This window comes from Convolutriloba macropyga, chromosome 4 (genome assembly GCF_964194025.1).
Source record: "Convolutriloba macropyga chromosome 4, txConMacr16.3, whole genome shotgun sequence".
Classification (NCBI taxonomy): domain Eukaryota; kingdom Metazoa; phylum Xenacoelomorpha; order Acoela; family Convolutidae; genus Convolutriloba; species Convolutriloba macropyga.
The window spans coordinates 63,440,186-63,448,200 of NC_134471.1; positions in this window are offsets into that span (position 1 = coordinate 63,440,186).

Genomic DNA, 8,015 nt, shown 5'->3' on the forward strand with positions numbered 1-8,015 from the left:
TCTTGGCCTCGAAACAGTTGTTTTTCAAATAACGTTTTTATGCAAGCTGTGCACTGGATCTTGATTTCAAGTTGAGTTGTTTTTGTAATTTCTTCCATGAAAATTCGACATCTCGTGGCGTAACAATTTGGCGAACAGTGAAAGAACAAAGTGGTTTAACTATATTTTATGCTTAAGCGGAGAAAATAAGAATACAATTTCTCTAAGAACGTCTAATTTTCACACCTGTTTTCACGCTATAGCTCAATTCATGCTTATGAAGCAGGAATCATGCTCGAAAACCGAAAATATGCTGTACGTTGTAGTTTTTTGGTTATGTTGTACGTTTCTTTTTGGGAACATAGTGTATTGTCGTCATTCTAACAAATAAAGTGTAGGCAAAATTGAGCCATTGGTTTCTAGATAACATACCTACATAAAAGTAAAGGAGTAAGTTAGTTTTAACTGACCTAAGATAAAGTTATTTTTTGAAATAGGGTAGAAAGTATATTAATGATTAACTCTAAATGACACACATAATACTCTTACTTCGACCTAATATAGAAAATTTCCTGTTTGAAACTTTTATGTTTTTTTCTGCCTCTATTCGCAAGCTGGTGCTATCAATTGCATAGTAAGACCAAAGGTAAAATAGACGAGGAATCTAAAATACAAACTGAATTTTCAATCATCAAGGACACTTTTTATTATTACAATTGTACTTTATTTTAAGATTAAAACAACTGTCGAACTACTTTAGGCTGACCCTAGTTTGGCTCCTTTTACAGCATTAAGTGGCATAGAGCTCGGGCGACCTTTTTCTACAGGCGAAGTCGACTTACCTAAATCTATCTGGCTAACTGATTCTGAAAAACGCTGAAGATGAACTTCAATTATAACGATGACAAAGAGATACGGAACTGGAGACCAGGATATACACATCGTGTATCGAACTAAAAATCTGTCTAGCGATCAATGAGCATACACCTTATAAAAGAGAAGGGAGTCCTCTCATTATGTGATTGGTGCTAATAGGAGTAAGATTTCATCTGCTGCGTCCATTCGAGGATAAGAGTTTTTTTGATGTAGGTTTACCTTGCAGCTGGAAAAGTTTTGAATGTGTTGGTCCCTCTCTGGTGATTTAGGTGACTAGTGTCACCAATTCGGGTTCACATCCTATTGTTTGTTAGCCAGTAAGATTGCCAATGACAGGGTATGCTTGCCAGTGATTTGTCCAGTTCAGTTTTGAGTTTCCAAATCTCTCTCCCACTGTCATCTGACGAGGATTTGTTCCAGCTGAGTAACGAGGTGTGTAGTCTGTGAGTCTTTTATCGGCGATACAAAGAGATTTCAATTGGCTTATTTTATAGTACGATTTTGTTCCGTTCTGGTTTACCAACTTGCTTTCTGCTTTGTATCCTTCTTAGCTATTGTGAGCTACTTAACTCTCAAAAAAACTTTAAAATATCAGCTTAAGTGTCTCTGTGTAAGCTCCAACCAGGTAAAATGAGAAAAAAGTGTTCTTAATTTTTTAATTAAGAGTGAAGGAGTATTGGCTAGATATGGAACAGAAATGGAGTATAAGTTTAACAAATATTACAAATAGACGGTTTAAAAAAACAATGTTTTTGAATTTTTTGGGAGAAGATGTTGTAGCAAGTTTTCCGTGGGCGAGAGCTCTGTCTCTATGTGATTAGTGATTAGTGATGCGCAAATTTGAAATCTGGGGTGAGATTCTGTGGGTCGCTTTCATGAGGGTCGCGAATGATTTCAGGGAGTTCCTGGTCGCGGGCAAGACATTTAGCGTTTTCCTGGATTGCAGATTCGGCAAATTGGCGTCTTCCTTTGTACCAAAACTCAGCTAGCATCATCAAATGATTCTGACACCTCCATTATTTTTGGCAAACAAATTATCGAGCAAACAGCAACGATTAGATGTGGCTTTTCTCTCTTTAGAAGCATTTTTGCGTTTTATTTTTTTTAAATTATAATTTTTCTCGTATTTGATTGGTTTATTTGATGTACTTGTGGTTCCCTTTTAGCATTGTTGATGCTATATATGGAATGCAGTTTAAATGTCACATCATCAGTGTTTTTGATTTGCCGGGCAGTTTTTTAATAGCTCGCCTTTTTTAAAAGAAATTCTTTCAATCTGTAATAGTTAATTTGCGGTTACTATTGAGAGTTTTTTTGTCATTATTTCATGATTGAATTGCTTATAGATGCACTTTCCTAGATAAAAAATTGACGTGTTCTAATTTTGAGTTCAGTGTTGTTTATCAATTAAGGTACGGACCGATATTTGATTCTTTTTTTTCGATTGCATATGCGATCAATTCCGTGACTACTTAACTTAATTTTGATGCAAATCAGTACAACTTCAATTTTGAATCTTTTTTAGTGTGGGTAGCAATTGATGGCAAAATGCTGCAAGATTAAGGATTAATTCTCAAGATAGTTACATTAGTCATTAAATGACCCGGGTTGAAGTTTCTTTGATTTCATACAAGGATCATATATGATTTCATACTGTCCATACTCGATTTCTTAGTACGATCCTAGTATGAAACCAAAGAAATCATACATGATCCTTGTATGAAATCCAAGTTTTCATACATGACCCTAGAATGAAATCCAAGAAATCATAGATGAACAATTCAAGAATTGCATTCAAAAAAAGCAAGAATACACGCTTAAAAAAGTGTATGATCCTTGTATGAGATCAAAGAAATCATATATGATCTTTGTATGAAACCAAAGAAATCATATATGATCCTTGTATGAAATCCAAGTTTTCATACATGACCCTTGCATGAAATCCAAGAAATCATAGATGGAGCATTCTTGAAACGAAAAAAAAACACGCTTAAAAAAGTGTATGATCCTTGTATGAGATCAAAGAAATGATATACGATCTTTGTATGAAACCAAAGAAATCATATATGATCCTTGTATGAAGTCCAAGTTTTCATACATGACCCTAGCATGAAATCCAGGAAATCATAGATGGACCATTCTTGAAACGAAAAAAAAAACACGCTTAAAAAAGTGTATGATCCTTGTATGAGATCAAAGAAATGATATATGATCTTTGTATGAAACCAAAGAAATCATATAAGATCCTTGTATGAAATCCAAGTTTTCATAAGAGTTTCTAGCATGAAATCCAAGAAATCGTAGATGGATCGTTCATGAAACGAAAAAAACGCTTGAAAAAGTGTGAGATCCTGAATGAGATCAAAGAAATCATATATGATCCTTGTATGAAACCAAAGAATACATATATGACCTTAGTATGAAACCAAAGAAATCAATCATCATCCTAGTGTGAGAAAAAGAAATCTCATAGCTTTTGATGGATGGCACCGAAAATATGTTATAAAGAATTGTAGCTTCTCATATCACCAAAACAATTAGTGTTTTCAATTAAAAACCGATGAAAGCATTTATAATCTTAAAATGAAATCATATATGATCCTTGTATGAAACCAAATGAATCACATTTTTTTGGGAGACGCCATTAAAAAAGCGCTGTTTGGAGATTTTGGCTTCTCTTATAAAATGAACGTTTAGGTTTTCCATTTAAAAATCAATTAAAGCAATCAAGAGCCTATTATCAAATCGAAAACATATATGCTCCTGATATAAAACTAAAAACATCATTATGGCATTGAAGGGCGGCACAGAAAAACCGCCGTTTTGCAAGATCATAGCTTTTTCTACCGGCACGGCAATTAAGGTTGCCAACTAAAAACCCTCTAAAGCAATCACGGTCCTAATAAGAAAACGTATGTAATCCTGATCTGCAACCAGAGAAATCGGATACGATTCCTTTATGAAACCATATAAACAATATTAATTTGGAAAGTTGACATCAATTCAGCGATATTGAGAGATCTTAGCTTCTCCTATCACCAAACCAAACAATTATGCTTCCAACAAAGAATGGATGAGATCATTCATTATCTAAAATTGAAATAAAAGAAATTACTTTTGATCAAAGTATGAGGTTAGGTTATCATGTAAATCATAAAACAAAAAGCAACAGCATAATCTCCATCTAAACCTCCTTCTCTCTCACACACAACTTAGAGACACTTCTCACTGCAAATCAATGACATGATAAAAATACCAAAAATAACAGCAAAAGTAGTTCTGATTACAAACGTTTTTTATTTTAAATAGTATTTTACATCACAAAATTTGTCATAGCCACATTTCTTGTCTACAAACTGAGAAGAACTATAGATTAGTCACAATCGGTTATCCAGTTTTATTTGATTTAAAACTATTATGGCAACCCATTACTAAATAAATATCAGGTTGAGTTTTTTTGAAGTTTTAAAATAACAAAGATCGGTGAAACAGTTATCAGCACAAGGAAGATGAGAAGCATGCAGTAAAAAGCAATTGTTTGTAATTAACTTTTCAAGGTTTCAGGCCGTCCGCAAGGCCGGATAACATGACATGAGATTACAATCACGAGTAGTAACCACAATCGGTTGTTCAGTTATAATTACAATAATTTCTATATAATCATTGCAACAAGAGTTTCTTTACACGAAACGAAACAAATCGCAACAGAGCTTAGCGTTGATTAATATAAAAATCTACAGTCCAAACTCTTTAAGAGAAGCCAAAACTGCAATAAAATGTTCAAGTAAATATTTCGTACATATTACAAAAACTGGCAACGAAAAGTATTCGAATCTATTTTTCTAGTCCTTTAAGGTTTTGTATTACAATGCGTTTATGTTGTTTTTCACTTCAGTCATGCTCAAATATATTCAGCAATGGTACAAGGTAGAGCGTCTCAACCAGTTTAAAACCGATAAGTTTTTTGCTGATAACTTTCTCGTGAATTGTAATCAATTCCTCAGTTTCCTCTGTTACGTAAAAAGAATGCACAGGCACCGATGACTTTAAAGGCGAGCTATAGGCTTCCAAAATGTTAATTTTTTTATTACCGCATATTCGTTCTCGTTTTGAGTGAAAAAAGTTTGTATTTTCCCACATATTTGTTCGTCATTATTTTGAATAAGTACAAAGCAATCTTTTTCATTGGGAAACGAATCCAAGGTGAAGCAATTAAATTTTTTTTGTTGATAAAATTTTCGTCCTGGCTGAATGCAGCTTTTAGGCAGCAGGGAAAGCGCAGCAGAATTATCTTTTCAACCAGTTTTTTCATTTCCAGTTTTCTTGCAAAAGGAAGTCAAGCCGTCATTAACGTTAATGGGAGCCCTCCATGCCGCCTTGTTCCTGTGATATCGCTCTATAAGTAAAGATAGATGATTCACGGTTCCCGTGAACTTTGAACTCAGCAAAAAGTTGGCCGACTCAAACATCATACCTGACGTTGTCCAAAGTGGACCAAAATTACGGACCTGCCAAGCAAGATGTGTTAAAGCATGAACATTTGCAGAGAACACAACTTCAGTTTACTCGTCTTTAGTCTTTCTTAGAAAACTATGTACTTGTCGCTCGCCTTGATCATCAAATTTTGATGACATCATTAACAAGCGAATTGCATAACTGAGAAGACAAAATCTATCAGCCAAACTTTCATTTATTGTTTCCCGAAAAAGGACAGGCCCAATGTACAGCAACCAAACCTTGAGCTCATTAGCCTTAAAGTACTCCAATTCATCTAACGGGCGAACGGATCGTTTAAATTCACAAGGCAATTTAATGCTTGAAACTATGCATTTGATACATTGAAGCTCGCTTGAAAAAGTTTTTTTCACTATAACTTGAAGGAGGACTTTCGTCACGCCAATATAAACCTGGTGCATACAATCGACTGGCGCTATAAGAGGCAAGTTATTATTGACTTTGAAGAGTGCACTTTCACCTTTCACACCTCTGAAAGCCTTTAGTTTATAGCTCATAACCTTGTTGACGTGAATTGAATGAAGCCTCGCAGTTCTCATTGGATAATTTTTGAATGGGTAGTATAGAATCCGATCTTCCATTTTGGTATTAATCAAACAGAGGGAACAACCATACTTTGCCCGATGATGGTGCATATTCAGCATCGATGCCGTAGCTGGAATGTCTGATACCAAAAGCACGACTCTAATTTGAATAGTAAAGGTTCTGTTTTTGTATAGCACGGTCGGCTTCAGTGTGAGCTTCTCTGCCAAGTGAGAGAAAAGTCTGCTCCAATCAGGCTTTCCAATGCCCGACCATAAGGCTGCAAGTACAATATTTTTGTACGCACAGCGCAGTTTCGGCGGCAAATTTGCCAAGGCGAGCCAAATTGGCCAAAGATTTTTTGGACTGGATTTAATGAACCGAACGCCATCTGAATTCAGAATTAACGAAATTATTATTGTTCGATCATCAAAATTGAAGCAAGACTGCAAATTAAGATCTAATTTTCGATCACGTGAAAGAGAATAATCCTCAATAATTTTTAAATTGCTTTGAACGATTTGTACAATTTCGGCAACGAATTCTAACATCCAGTACTCACCCTGACCACACGGGTGAACAAATTTTGTATGCAAGGATTGAGGAATGTGATACTGTTTTTTGAGTAGATAAAAACTTGGTATCTGAGCAGTGGGGAAAGAGGATTTCATCAGCATCAGCCAATCTTTTAACTCCTCGTCGGAGGTACCATGTGTTGCACTTATTGCATTAAGAGCAATGATGAAATTTTGATTCGAAGCCGGTTGAATTAAATTGCTATTTTCAGAGAATGACGACGAAAATACTTCGTTCTCTTCATTACGACATTGCTAGGACTCTGATTGCATTTCATTATTTGTATCCGGATTGATAACCGGATCTTGAATTGAGTCAGTCCCAATTGGTGCATCGCAATTGTTAGTGTCATGGACTTCATTGTTTTCAAATCTGTCGTCATTAGACAAGTTTTCTGAGTTTTTGGTTAAGTTATTCACAAATTCATCCAAATATGATACGCTATCGGAAAAATTTCGCATTTCATAACGTCTCCGCTTTCTCGGCGGAATTTCATGGGTTTTTCTTCTGTATAGATGAACAAACCGTTTTTCTATGTTGGCCGAAATAAGATGCTGTTGCCGGACGGAAAAAACTAGTGGCTGCTCAGAGTGAAATTCATTGTGGGGGCACTTGCAGTCCCAATTGCCTTCACCAAAGAAGTCATTGCCATAAAATACTGTGATCTCATCGCCTTTGTTAATGCTTCTAAGCAACTTTAGTTTCACACACTTAGAAATTCCGTAGTGCGCGGCGACCTACTCAGTATTTGGTCTACACGAATGGTTAGCAAAGCGTATAGGTCCTACCATTATTCGATTTTTCCGACAAAGGTCTGTTCCAGAGAAAATTGATATTGGCTCAAAATAAGCTATGTCTTTAGTGTCTACCGGTTGCAAAAGCGCGTTAAGATTTGGTAGAACCAGATCACGCGATTTAGTTGCAATGACAGGAACATCACGATTGTAAAAGAGGCCGTAACCTCCGTAAGAATCATGATCAAACAAATAATCAGCGTCAATTGCCTCAGAGTAGCATTTGGTAAGCAAATCGTAGCATTGTTCATAAATTTTTTCCGTGCGGAGCTTATTATTGAAATCATCTTCGCTGAGTTCCTCTACCATTGACTTGATAAAAAGGCCCTTTTTCTTGATCAAGTGCTTTGAAACTACTGTGTCACATTGAGCAAGTACAACAGATTTGCTTTGCAGCGCTGTTCTTGGCATATCCGATAATTGTGCAAATCTTTAATTGATGGTTCAATATTAAAATTAGTGGTTCTCAGAAATCAGAAGAAAGGATTTGTCAATCAGAATCAGCATTTTTCGATGCCACGGTCAGCAGTACAAGAGATGCTGGAATTGAACAGATTAAATTATTATCAAATGGCTCACTGTTTAGAACTTATCACATCGAAAGACTTTCTAAGAAGACTGTGTGTATTTGTGCCTCAGTCGGCACTGCTAATTGTTTACTTCCAGAAAAAAGCGCGCAAATAGTGCAGAACTATATTTTGCACCTATCAAGAAGTGGATATTGTATTTTTCTCCGAACTGTGTTCATTTCAT